Below are 14924 nucleotides of genomic sequence, written 5' to 3'. Positions count from 1 at the left end.
GTCGAAACGGAAGAGGGTAGCCACACCACCATCCATCCACAGATGGATGTGCCTCATCTGAGACTGAGAGACAGGATTGACTTCACCTCCAGCATTCGTAGATGGATACATATAAATGTAAATATAATTATACACAAAAATATATTGAAAACTGAGGTTTTGGGAGGAGTGGCTTGGGAGATTGAAAGCACCCAGAAATCCCAGGTCTCACCATGGAAAGAGGAGTGCCTTCCCTTTATGTAAATATAATTGGACTCGACAAGGGTCTCATGAGTAGATGTCATATTTATTTCACAAATGGGTAACTAAGATTTGAGGTGTAAAAAAAACAGTGTATTTCAGTTAAAAGTCACTAGATTTATAGCATTTAAGATAAGTATTTGAATTTCAGATAAACCCAAAAATGATTAGTATTTTATTTATTTATAGTTTTTATTTATATTAATTTTATATTTTTAATTGTTGTGGGTACATAGTAGAAGTATATATTTAAGGGGTACATGAGATATTTTGGTACAGACAGGCAATGCAGAATAATTACATCAGAGTAAATGGGGTATCCATCACCTCAAGAATTTATCCTTTGTGTTACGAACAATCTAATTATACTCTTTTAGTTATTTTAAAATGTAAAATTAAATTATTATTGGTCGTAGTCTCCCTGTTGTGCTCTCAAATAATAAGTCTTATTCATTTTTTCTCTTGTTTTACCCATTAGCCATCCTAACTTCCCCCATATCCCTTCACTGCCCTTCCCAGCCTCTAGCAACCATCCTTCTACCCTCTATCTTCATGAGTTCAATTATTTTAATTTTAAGCTCCCACAAATAAGTGAGAACATGTGAAAATTGTCTTTCTGTGCCTGGCTTATTTCACTTAACATAATGACCTCCAGTTCTATCCATGTCACTGCAAATGACAGATTCTCATTCTTTTTTATGGCTGAATAGTACTCCGTTGTGTATAAGTATCATATTTTCTTTACCAATTTATCTATTGATGGACAATCTTGGCTATCGTAAACGGTGCTGCAATAAACATAAGAGTGAAGGTATCTCTTTGAGAGACTGATTTCCTTTCTTTTGGGTATATACCTAGCATGGGGATGCTGGATCATATAGTAGCTTTATTTTTAGTTTTTTGAGGAATCTCCAAACTGTTCTCCATAGTGGTTGTACTAATTTACATTCACAGTGTATGAAGGTTCTTTGTTCTTCACATCCCTTCTACCATTTGTTATTGCCTGTCACTTGGATAAAACCCATTGTAACTGGGGTGAGATGGTATCTCATTCTAATTTTGGCTTCCATTTCTCTGATGATCAATGGTGTTGAGCACTTTTTCATTTGTCTGTTTGCCATTTGTATGTCTTCTTTTGAGAAATGTCTATCCAAATATTTTGCCCATTTTTAAATCGGGTTGTTAGTTTTTTTTCCTATAGAGTTGTTTGAGCCCCTTATGTATTCTGGTTATTAATCCATTGTCAGATGGATAGTTTCCAAATATTTTCTCCCATTCTGTGGGTTGTCTCTTGGCTTTGTTTCCTTTGCTGTGCAGAAGCTTTTTAACTTGATGTGACTCCATATGTCCATTTTTGCTTTGGTTGCCTGTGCTTTTGGGTTATTACTCAAGAAATCTTTGCCCAATCCAATATCCTGGGGAGATTTCCCAATGATTTCTTTGAGTAGTTTCATAGTTGAGGTCTTAGCTTTAGGTATTTAATCCATTTTGGTTAGAATTTTGTGTATAGCAAGATACAAGAGTTTAGATTCATTCTTCTGCATATGAGTATCCAGTTTTCCCAGCACCACATATTGAAGAGACTGTCCTTTTCCCAGTGTATGTTCTTAGCACCTTTGTCAAAAATGAGTTCACTGTAGATGTATGGATTTGTTTGTGGATTGTTGATTCTTTTTCACTGGTCTATGTATCTGTTTTTATGTCAATATCATGCTGTTGTGGTTACTATAGCTCTAGCATAATTTGAAGTCAGGTAATATGTTTCCTCCAATTTTGTCCTTTTGGCTCAGGATAGCTTTGGCTATTCTGGGTCTTTGATGGTTCCAAATAAATTTTAGGATTTTGTTTCTATTTCTGTGAAGAATGTCATTGGTATTTTTATAGGGATTGCATTAAATCAGTAGATTGCTTTGGTAGTATGAACATTTTACCAATCCATGAAATTAGGATATCTTGGAAATTTTTGTGTCCTCTTTAATTTCTTGCATCAATATTTTATAGTTTTCATTGTAAAGATTTTCCACTTCTTTGGTTAAGCTAATTCCTAAGTATTTAATTTTATTTGTACCTATTGTAAATGAAATTATTTTCTTGATTTATTTTTCAGATTGTTTGCTGTTGGAATATTGAAATGCCACTGATTTTTGTCTGTTGATTTGGTATCCTGCAACTGTACTAAATTTATCAGTTTTAATAGTTTTTTGGTGGAGTCTTTAGGTTTTTTCAAATATGAGATCATGTCATCTGAAAACCAGAATAATTTGACTTCTTTCTATTCAATTTGAATGCCCTTTACTTCTTTCTCTTCTTTGATTGCTCTAGCTAGGATTTTCAGTACTATGTTGAGCAACAGTGGTGAAAGTACTGCCAGATGTATGGAAGCTCCATTATATTTTATTTGTGTCTTTTCCCTTGCTGCTTTTAAGATCCTTTTTTTTAAAAAAAACCTTGACCTTTGGGAGTTTGATTATTAAATGTTTTGAGGTAGTCTTCTTTGGTTTTATATAACCTTCTTGTACTTGAATATTGATATTCCTAAACGGAAGTTCTCTGTTATTATGCAAATGAATAAACTTTCTCCTCTATCTCTTCCTCTACCTGCTCTTTAAGGGCAAAAAATCTCTTAGATTTGCCCTTTTGGGGCTATTGTGTAGATCTTGTAGGCCACCGGTTTTTATTCTTTTTTTCTTTTGTCTCCTTTGACTCTGTATTTTCAAATGGCCTGTTTTCAAGTTCACTAATTCTTTCTTCTGCTTCATCAATTCTGCTATTAAGAGACTCTGATATATTCTTCAGTATGTCAATTGCATTTTTCAACTCCAGAATTTCCACTTGATTCTTATTTATTATCTCAATATCTTAGTTAAATTTATCTGAGAGATTTTGGAATTCTTTCTCCCTGTTATACTGAATTCCTTTTGAGTTTCCTCAAAACAGCTATTTTGAATTCTCTCTCTGAAAGGTTGCATATCTCTGTTTCTCCAGGATTGGTTCCTGGTGCATTCTTTTATGTGTTTGGTAAGCTCATGTTTTCCTGGATAGCCTTGATACTTTCAGATGTTTGTCCATGTCTGCAAGGAAGAGTTCAATATTTATTGTAGTCTTTGAAGTCTGGGCTTGTTTGTACCCATCTTTCTTGGGAAGGCTTTTCAGGTATTCAAAGGGACTTGGGTGTTGTGATCTAAACCATAACTGTATTAGAGGGTACCCCAAGCCCAGTAATGCAGTGTTTCTTACAGAATTGTAGAGGTACTGTCTTGGTGGTCTTGGAAAACATCTGGAAGAATTCTCTGGATGACAAGACAGATACTCTTCTTCTCTTCCCTTACTTTCTCCTAAACAGAGTCTCTCTCCCCGTGCTGGAGTTGGGGGTGGGGTGACACAAGTCCCCCTGTGGCCACCACCACTTGAATTGTGCCAAGTCAGACCTGAAGCCAGCACAGCACTGGATCTTGCCCAAGACCTGCTGTAACCACTCCCTAACTACAGCCTATGTTCACTCCAGGCCCTAGGGCTCTACAATCAGCAGGTGGTGAGGCCAGCCATGCCTGTGTCCTTCCCTTTAGGGCAGTGAGTTACCCCAGGTCCCAAGTGGGTCAAGAGATGCCATCCGGGAGCCAAGGACTGGAGTAAAAAACCTTAGAAATCTACCCGGTGCCCTATGCTACTATGACTAAGCTGGAACTGAAACCACGAGACAAAGAGTTTCCCATTCTTCTCTCTCCTTTCCACAGGCAGAGGAGCTTTCCCCATGGCCACCACCATCACAGGTGCACAAGGATTACCGTCGGGCTACCTCTGGTGTTCGCTTCAGGCCCAAGGACTCTTCAGCTTGTGGTAAAGGCTGCTAGGCCTGGGACTCACCATTCAGGACAGTGGGCTCCCTTCTGGAACAGGGCAGGTCCAGAAATGACTTCCATCATCCAGGCCTTGAAGTGGGGATCTCAAGAGGCTGCTTGGTGCTCTACCCCACTGTGGCTGAGCTAGTATCTGATTTTTGGTTCTTATGAAGGTTATTTTCTTGTGTAGATATTTGTCAAATTTGGTGTTTCTGCAGTGGGGACAATTAGTGGAGGCTTCTATTTGGCTATCCTGCTCTGTCCCTCTTTTAGAGTTTTGATTAGTATTACTAAATTTCTGATTTTATCTTTGGGAAAATAATATGTATACTATGAGTTGGATGGAATATTCCATGTGTCGCTGTATGCAAATTATCAAATAGCACTACAGAAGATATTCAAAAGATAATGATTACTGGCATTAATTTCTATGGGTAAGTTTCCCATAAAGTAATGCCTTGACTTAAGTCACAGACTTGATATATAGGACACTCTAGGTCACATGAATAGAGTTGTTTAGTAAAGTAGATTTGACGTCATGTCTTGTTCTCAGGTAATTCCTTCAGGCTAAGAATTGGCTTCCCATACAGTCCTATTATCAAAGGCAAATTCCACTGAATTACTCTAGTAATACCTCAAGTCATGAGCCTCTTTTAATGAATTATATTTATTGAATCAATTTTCCCATCAACAGTGAGCTCTGGAGCCAGGGACATGCCATGGCTTTATTATAAAGTTCTTCTTTGTGGTTAGACCTATGCTTTGCTCATCTCTGAGAAAATGTGGGCATAGTGTTGCATGAAGAAATATCAAGAAGAGTAAAGGGAAGGACATGGGAAAACATGATGAGAAATAAATGTTTGTCGTTTATAAGCCTCTCTGTTCATGGTCTTTTTGTCCTAGCAGCCTGAACAGACTAAGAGAGCTACATTTTCTTAGGCGATTGAAAACAGGTAAGATAGTTGCAAATTATCTCAATAATTATAAAATGTATCTTTATATCTGTACACAACCTATCAGAAAACTGTGGATCTTATAGGTTTAATCAATTTCTTCATTATTTATGTCAGTTAATACATTTAATGCATTTTCCAGATTACAATGACCTCTCAAACATCCAAAAACTACTGCAAATCAATTGAAATGGTTGCATTATCAATCAACTATTAATCAGACCAAAGAACCCAGCTGAGACTTCCACAGTGAGTTGAACGCTACCAGGTATTTATTACCTAGGTTTCTCTTATGATGAAGATTGACAGACTGTGCCAATGGGAATGTTCACAGCCATGCTTTTTTGTCCAACCTCTCTCTCTCTCTCTCTTTCTTCACTACATGGGTGTCATGAGGTATGTTATGGGCTGACTGGTGTCCTCCCAAAATCTGTATTTGAAGTTATAATCCCCAGTACTTCAGAATGTAACCATAATTTGAGATAGAATCTTTAAAGAAGTAATTAAATTGTATAATATCATTAAGGTGGGCCCTAATGTAATGACTAGTGTCTTTATAAGAGAAAATTTGAACACAGACATGTACAGAGGGAAAACTCTGTGAAGACAGAGGGAGGCCAAGGCAACCTACAAGCCAAGGAAAGAAGCCTGAAACACATCCTTCCTCGTAGCCCCCAGAAGGAACCAACCATGCTGACACTTTGATCTCAGATTTTCAGCCTCCAGAAGTGGAGAAAATGAATTTCAGTTTTTGAAACTGCCCAGTGTGCAGTATTTTGTTACAGCAACCCTAGCTAACTAATACACGATGTTTAACCTCAATGTATAACTTAAGTCATTGTGTAACTTTTGTATCTCTGTAAAGTTGTTTGAGTCTTCCATAGGTTTTATTTGCTAGGAGATACAAGGCTGAGTCGATCTGTCAGTCTTCATTCTAAATTTTGACCAGTCCATCACGTAGCAAACCCATTTACACTCTATCCACCTGGTTCTTGTCTATGGTTCCTTGAGGTGATGGTCCCTAGCTGTACTTAGTGCAATTCCTCCCTCCTTTCAGACACTTTTTGCATCTCCTTCCATACTACACACAGAGGTAAGTAAAAAACAAAGTAAAACAGAACAAAAAACCAACATATTAATACCTATAAACATGTACTTGGAAAAACAAAACAAATACATCAATAGTCCCCTACTAATTTTAGTTAATTGAAAAATTCCTTTCACCCTTCTTTGTAGTATAATTATCATCTCATACATTGTAATTAAATTATTTCCTCTTTGAATGTCATGGCTTTCTTATAGACTCAATTCATCCCAACTAGTTATAGTTTCTCCCTTTGGATGCTCAAATTGTTGCATCTTGGCTAGTGGGGGTCTCATTAAGCTATCTCCTTTGTCCTTTTGGTACAACTCTACACATTGCTACAATTTCCTTGTTTTCTGGCAGCCACTCCAGCTCATAATCTATCTAAATTTTGCTTCATCCCGAGGCACCCAAGGCATGGAATCAATTGATCTCCAAGGAGCCTTGGTTCTCTGTAGTTCAAGAACTAATTCGTATTAGGGCATAAGATGTGGCCACTCACTGTCCATAAGTACTGGGGGACAGAAAGACAGAAATAACTGAAAAAAAAATGACTTATATTCAAGGTCATGAAGTTCACAACTACATTTCTAATTTAGCTTTAAGATTAATCAAGCATTTTAATTTTTTCCACTAAAATATGCCTAACTTAGACTTTAACCCATCACCCAAACTGTAATTATGCCCCATTTTATTTTTACTTTCTTTTTATGTCTCATTGACCAATGTGACTTTGTAATCACTTTAATGACCCTAAAGAATTCAAAGCACCTCATAAACCGCCTCTATTTATTCTCCCTCACCTGTCACTATATCTATGAAACAATTCATCCCCTTATATACATGTTGTGAGCATCAACACATTTCAATTCCATGGAGTCATATTTCACAAGCTTACGGCCAATTTTCTAAAGATGCAATTAACAGGCTGAGTGACCTTTACCTTCATCTATAATCTTAAAAAAAAAATACTAAGTAAGAAAAAGAGAAAGTCAGGTCTTGAATGTTATGATTCAGGGTCATGAAAGGTCCAAGATCAAATCTGCTGTGTTACTTAAAGTGTCTTCACAGGATGAATATGGAGGGAAAGACAACATAACTATCCTATAAGAAACAGGACACCGAACCTCACTCAGCCAGGTTTTTTTTTTTTTTTTTTTTTTTTTTTTTTCTTTTTCTTGAGACGGAGTCTTGCTCTGTCGCCCAGGCTGGAGTGCAGTGGTGCGATCTCGGCTCACTGCAAGCTCCGCCTCCTGGGTTCACGCCATTCTCCTGCCTCAGCCTCCTCCTCAGTAGCTGGGATTACAGGCGCCCGCCACCACGCCCGGCTAATTTTTATGTATTTTTTAGTAGAGACGGGGTTTCACCGTGTTAGCCAGGATGGTCTTGATCTCCTGACCTCATGATCTGCCCGCCTCGGCCTCCCAAAGTGCTGTTATTACAGGCATGAGCCACAGCGCGCAGCCCCAATTTTTTTTTTTTCCCATCTGAACCTGAAGATTAAAAGAGTTAAACTGCATAAAAGCACTTTATAAATTTAAACCATGTATAAGTTGTCAGAATTTTTATTACAAATTACCAACCATGATACTGATTGAGTTAATTCAAGCATTAAGCTGTTAAGATGATCACATAAGTGCAGTCAGCAAGTCCTCACAAACTGTATATCCTGGATTTCCAGTTTAGTGCTTTATTCACCAGATTATGCAGCATTCCAGATATGAAAATGAATTCCATGGATGAGAAGTAATCATTCAGCCATGGGCCAGGCTATCATCTTTGCCTGCACACCTGTCTGGAAGAGATTCAACAGGAAAGGCCTCACTTACCTGAGATAAAGGCCAGTCCAGGAAGGACTGTGATGCCAGGTGCTTTACCCGTAAACAGTACAGCACATGGCTGCATTAAAGTTGTAAGGCACACAAGCCTTACTGGCCTATTTTATTCATTCCAGTTTCCAGGGCTAACACTCCAAACTCCGATTCAGAGGTATACCTTTGTTTTCATTCCAACATAACCAAAGAAAGAAAGCTCATGATACAGCAGTTTAATTACATTATGCAAATTTTTATGCTCCCATTTCCTCTTGTGTTTTACAGGTCGTACTTTATTTACAGGGAAGGAGAATACAGCTCAGAAAAGAGAGAGTAATCAAAGGGGGAGCATGAAAACAAACAAAGGAAGCAGTCTGTACTCAATCACAGCGATGTGATTGGAAGGGTGATAAGGGATAAAGGGCCACAAACTCTCTGTCACAATTGCCATTATGTGACATCACTGATCATAGTTAGCTTTAGTTAAGCTATTTCTCTTTGGCTCAAGAATAAAGAGCATGCACTGCAAATAATAAATAATTCCTCTAAATTTACTTTTAATTTACATGCAATAAAGTGTCCTCCTCCTTTTCTTCTTCTTCTTCTTCTTCTTCTTCTTCTTCTTCTTCTTCTTCTTCTTCTTCTTCTTCTTCTCCTCCTCCTCCTCCTCCTCCTTCTTCTCCTTCTTTCTCCTTCTCCTCCTTCTCTTTTTGTCTTTCTTCTTCTTCCTTCTTCTTCTTGAGGCAGGGTCTTACTTTGTCACTGGGGCTGGAATACAATGGCGTGTTCTCAACTTACTGCAACCTCCACTTCCTGGGCTCAACCAATTTTCCCACCCCAGTAGCTGGGACTAACAGGTGCGTGCCTTTATGCCTGGCTAATTTTGCATTTTTTTGTAGAGACAGCATTTCCCCATGTTGCCCAGGCTGGTCTTGAACTCCTATGCTCTAGCAATCCTCCATCCTCAGCCTCTCTAAGTGCTGGGATTACAGGCGTGAGCCACCGTGCCCAGCCTCCTTCTTCTGATACAGAGTTTTTGTTTATTTGTTTGAAATAGGATCTTGCTCTGTTGCTCAAGCTGGAGTGCAGTGGCACAATCATGGCTCACTGTAGTCTCACATTCCTGGGTTCAAGTGATTCTCTTGACTTAGCCTCCCATGTAGCTTGGACTACAGGCATATGCCAATCATAATTAGCCATGCCTGGCTAATTTTTTGTTTGTTTGTATTTTAGTAGCTATGAGGTCTTGTTATGTTGCATAAGATGATTTCCAACTGGGTTTAAGGGATCCTCCCACCTCAGTCTCCCAAAGTGCTGGGATTACAGGCATGAGCCACTGCACCCAGACTGATATACAGTTTTATGAGATTTGGCAAATGCCTAGAGTCATGTAGCTACTTTCCCAATCAGACTACAGTGTAACTCCAGTGATACACAACAAAGACTATTTCTTTATATTCAAATACTCCACCTCCACCTATCCTGAACCTCTGGCAACCACTGTCAGCTCTTCATCCCCATAGCGTTATCTTTTCCAGAATGTCATACAAATGTGTAGCTGTATTCATTTAGTATAATGGATAATGTATTGTGGATTCATCCATGTTTTTATATATATCTGTAATTTGTTCTTTTTTATAGTCCTATAGCATTGTATTATATGGATATACCAGTATTTGTCCATGCATTAGTTAAAGAACATTTGGGGTATTTTCAGGTTTTGGTGACTACCGATGAAACTGCTCTAAACATTTACGAGCTTTTCTATGACATAAATTCACTTCACTTGAATAAATACCTGTGAGTAGGATTGTTGAATCATATGATGAGTATGAGTTTACATTTATAAGAAATTGCCAAACTATATTATTAAAAAGTCAAGTGTTGAGCACGGTGGCTTATGCCTATAATCCCAGTACTTTGGGAGGCTGAGCTGGCTGGATCATCTGAGGTCAGGAGTTCGAGACCAGCCCAGCCAACGTGGTGAAACCCATCTCTACTAAAAATACAAAAATTAGCTACTTGGGAGGCTGAGGCAGGAGAATCACTTGAACACAGGAGGCAGAGCTTACAGTGAGCCAAGATCATGCCACTGTACTCTAGCCTGGGTGACAGAGTAAGACTCTGTCTCAAAAGAAAAGGTCAAAAAATAACAGATGCTGACAAGGTTATGCAGAAAAGCAAACACATATACACAGTTGGTGGGAGTATAAATTTTCTCAACCATTGTGGAAAGCAGTGTGATAATTCCTCAAAGAGCTAAAAACAGAACTAACATTCCACCCAGCAATCCCATTACTGGGTATATACCCAAAGGAATATAAATCATTTTATTAAAAAGAACACACATATGTTCATTGCAGCACTATTCACAATAGCAATATGGAATCAACCTACATACTCATCAATGGTAGACTGGATTTAAAAATGTGATATATATAATATATATATGTGATATATATAATATATATATGTGATATATATATGTGATATATATAATATATATACACCATGGAATACTATGCAGTCATAAAGAAAGTCATAAAGAAAGAATGAGATCATGTCCTTTGCAGGAACATGGATGGAGCTAGAGGCTATTATCTTTAGCAAACAAATGCAGGAATAGAGAGCCAAATGCGATATGTTCTCACTTCTAAGTGGGAGTTAAATGATGAGAACACATGGACACAAAGAGGGGAACAACAGACACTGGGTTCTACTTGAGGGTGGAGGGTAGGAGGAGGGAGAGGATCAGATAAAATGACTACTGTGTACTAGGCTTAGTACCTGGGTGATGAAATAATCTGCACAAGAAACTCCCATGAGGTGAGTCTATCTATACAATAAACCTACCCATGTAATCCTGAACCTAAAATAAAAGTTTAAGCAAAAGAAACTGCCAAACTGTTTTTCAAAGTGACTATACAATTTTGCAATTCCATTTGCAATGTATGAGAGTACTAGACCAGTAGAGAGTCTACAACCTCATCAACTCTTAATATTGTTAAGTATCATTGTTGTGGTTATTATTATTATTGCAATTCTAATAGTTGTGTAGTGTCATCTTATTGTTGTTTTAATTTGCATTCACCTAATGACTAATGATGTACCTCTTTCCACATGCTTTTGCCATCATGTTTTCTTCAGTGAAATATCTGTTTAAACCATTTTTCTAATTTTAAATAATTTTTCTTTCTGCTGAATTTGTTAAATAATTTCTAAACTTATGATTTTTTGGGGGGTGGGGGATGGAGCCTCGCTCTGTCGCCAGGCTGAAGTGCAGTGGTGTGATCTCGGTTCACTGCAACCTCCGCCTCCCAGGTTCATGCGATTCTTCTGCCTCAGCCTCCCAAGTAGCTGAAAATACACGCATGTGCCACCATGCCCAGCTAATTTTTGTATTTTTAGTAGAGACGGGATTTCACCATCTTGGCCAGGATGGCCTTGATCTCTTGACCTCGTGATCCGCCCACCTTGGACTCCCAAACTGCTGGGATTACAGGATTGAGCCACTGCGCTCAATCTGATGTTTTATCAAGTAAAAGCTACAGAGTCAGAATCATAATACATAGAATTTGAGTGAATGATAGCAATATGAAGCTAGATTTTAAGAAGTCGAAAGGCTTACAGTTCTAGATCACAGCTTCTCAGAGTTTAGTGTGCAAACAAGTCACATAGGGATCTTGTTCAAAATGTGGGTTGTGATTCATCAGGTCTGGGTGGAGCCTGAGAATGTGATTTCTAATACAGCCCCAGGTGATGCCAATGTTGCTAGTTGATGCATCACAGTTTAAGTAACAAGAGACTAAAGGAATCTGGTTCAAATTACCTTTTTAGAACCCCAAAGCTGAACAACACTCAGCATGTAATTATGTTTACCTTTATTTTTGGAAGAAATAGAAACATGTAATTAATAAATACATCAAGATAGTTGCAGCTCCTTTAAGACACAGTGCAAACAGCTAGAACTTGAATAGGTATGTCACAAAGTCCCTGTAACAAAAACCTGTCCAAAAATTATGTTGTCATGTTTAATTGGTTAAAAAAAAATTCACTTGTTACGGTCAAAACTTTCTGTGTCCTTCTCCTGTAAACATTGGTGTGGGAGTGGATGAGTGGTGTTCAAATGGCGTAGGACCTTACTTAAAAACATCATATACAGGGGATTGGAAATAATTTGAGTACTATATAAATGTCGCTTAACATTGCATAACATGTAAAATAAAGTGACAGTAGAAAAATCCTTTTATTTTGCAAGTCTCATCAGAACCTGGAATTTTTGTTGCACTTCTAATTTTAAAAGACAGAGAATCTGAAGATTCCAGAGAAGAGAATCATCTATGATTTTGGCAATGCAAACACTGGTCTTTAAGAAGGTAATTTGTATTTTAAGGAGTAAGCAATACGATCCATTGAGATTCAGGAAGAAAATATTAGAGCTTCTACTTTCACACATTTTTAAATTGAAAAAATAAGAAAATTATATTACACCAATGCTTACTATATCACTTGACACATGGACCTTCATTCAGTCTCTATGTCATAGACTTACCTTGAAGAATTTCATTTTGGATGTAAGTTTGAAATATTTTGGGGACATCCAAACAAGGACGTCAAGGAAGCAGCTAGACAAGTGATCACAAGGGAGAGAAGGGCAGATTCATAAACCAAGAAGGTGTCTGAATATAGAAGGAGTGGATGGGATGCCCTTGGTGACAAAAGCAAGTGTAACTAGGAGGGGAGTGTAACATTTAGAGTTTTGGTACAAAAGGAAGAAATGAACAAGGAGAACTGAGAAGGAGGCAAGGGTCAAGGGTGGCAAGAGAAGCAGGCGGGTTTCCAGGAAAAAATGATAGCATGTCAAGAAAGACGGATTAACCACATTAAATACTGCTGGAGGGTTGAGGAAAATGAGGGCACAGTATGCCTACTGGATTTGATTACACGAGCACTATGGTGAACTCAGCAAGAGAGCAGCTATCTCAGAAGATCCCGTGAAAACTGGAAGCCGTGGGTCCATTGTTTAAGCAAGGACATTTTCTCCTTTGGTTGTTAACAAAAGTTGATTTTATTCTGGTGTAAAGAAATGCATGCATCTTGTTTTAGTGTGCTCAATGTGTGCTCAATGCATTTTTGAAGATCAAAGACATGCAAAAGGCGACAAACAAAAATATTTTTAAATCAATCACCAAGACTCCTATTATCTAAAAGCAATCCCTGTAACAGTGCTGTGTCTAACTTCTGTGTTTTCTCACTTGATAAGTTTTTATTCTTTTAACTTATTCTATGTAATTGTGATTATATTTTATGCAGCATTTTATGCACTGGCTTTTTCACTTCACTTTTTAATAAACATTTTCCAAGTTTTAAATGCTTTGTAAGCATAATATACCATAAAGTGAGCATACCATGGAGATACTCATCCCATTTAGGTTGTTTCCAATTTGAAGGCTGTTATAAATAAAGCTGAAATGAGCATTTTTCTGTATAAACTTTTCCCCCAATTTTTCTAGATTATTTTCTTACAGAGGAATATCTGCAGGGAAATTTCTGAGTTAAATGTTAGAAGGACCCTCAAACTCTAAGGGCCTATTTTAAATGAACATGTGTGTGCTATGGATTGGAAAGAAGAACCCCAAATCAACGCTAAAGCAAGATGATAAACTCTTAGTGGTTTTAATTCATTAACTCCCATGGACACACATCATCCCAATTTCCTTTCTCACAACTTAGAGTCTTACTTTTCCACTTCCTCCTCCAAGTTCATCTGGAACTTTCCTAATACTGAACAGAAGAACATAACTGCCAGTAAAATGAGAGGGAGAAAGGAGAATAAGAGGCAAAGAGAGAGAAGAGAAAAAGATGGAATGGGAGGAGGGGGAACAAAAAGAGGGAAAGAGAGGAAGACAAGGCCACTTGGTGCATTCATTGATATGGTTTGGCTGTGTCCCTACCCAAATCTCACCTTGAATTGTAATAATCCCCATGCAGGGCATGGCTAAGTGGAGATAATTGAATCATGGAGTGGTTTCTCCCATAGTGTTTTCATGGTAGTGAACAAGTCTCACGAGATCTGATGGTTTTATAAGGGGCTTTGTCCCATTTTGTTCAGCACTTCTCTTACCTGCTGCCATGTAAGACATGACTCTGCTTCTCCTTTGCCTTCTGACGTGATTGTGAGGCTTCCCCAGCCATGTAGAACTGTGAGTCCATTGAGCCTCTTTCCTTTATAAATTACCCAGTCTCAGATATGTCTTCCTTAGCAGCACGAGAACAGACTAATACATTAATTTTTAAAAAGTCTTTGAGTTTTGTGTAATTTATATTTTTCTCCAAACACTTCCATTTTTTTAAGGCTGGAGCATTGTCATAGAAGACACAGCAATTTTAAGTTCTTTGACAACCAAGCTTCTTTTTCTATTATCTCACCACTTCCTCCCTTTTGAGAAACTCTTCTTAGTGAAGTCTTGGTGAAACGCTCCAGTCTATCACTTAAAAAGAAAAACCAAGCGCAGCTCTTCCCGCCCTGTCCTGGGTCAGCAGGAAGCTGGCACAGGAATCGGGCTTATCCAGTTGTCAATTCTGGGGTTTGTATCCTGAAAGAGTGGCCAAATAATGCGGAGGCCTCAGCAGCCAGCTCATGCTTCTGTTGTGACCCCTGCTGCAATCTTCGATGATCAGCTCCCCTGGTGATTACCCGTTCCTAAGTCTGGTCCTCCTGCTTCTAGTTGCTTCTATAGATCCCCGAGAACCCTTCCAATAATCTCCCTTGTCACTGAGTCCATCTTTGTTGCTTGTAAAGGAGGCTCTGTCTGAATCAAGTAGGCAGAACAGGGCCTCATTTAGAAATTTGGACTTTAGGGCAGTGGGAAACCACTGCGCGCGTAAAAACTCTTTCTGCTCTCATTGCCCAGGGGGAAAACAGAGACATGGAGTATGAGGGGAGTTAGGGGGGAAAAAAAGGAAAGAAAAAAGAAAGAGAGAGAGAAGAAGA

The sequence above is a fragment of the Pan troglodytes genome, chromosome 3, assembly GCF_028858775.2.
Source record: "Pan troglodytes isolate AG18354 chromosome 3, NHGRI_mPanTro3-v2.0_pri, whole genome shotgun sequence".
Taxonomy (NCBI): domain Eukaryota; kingdom Metazoa; phylum Chordata; class Mammalia; order Primates; family Hominidae; genus Pan; species Pan troglodytes.
Note: the sequence above shows the minus strand (reverse complement) of the source record.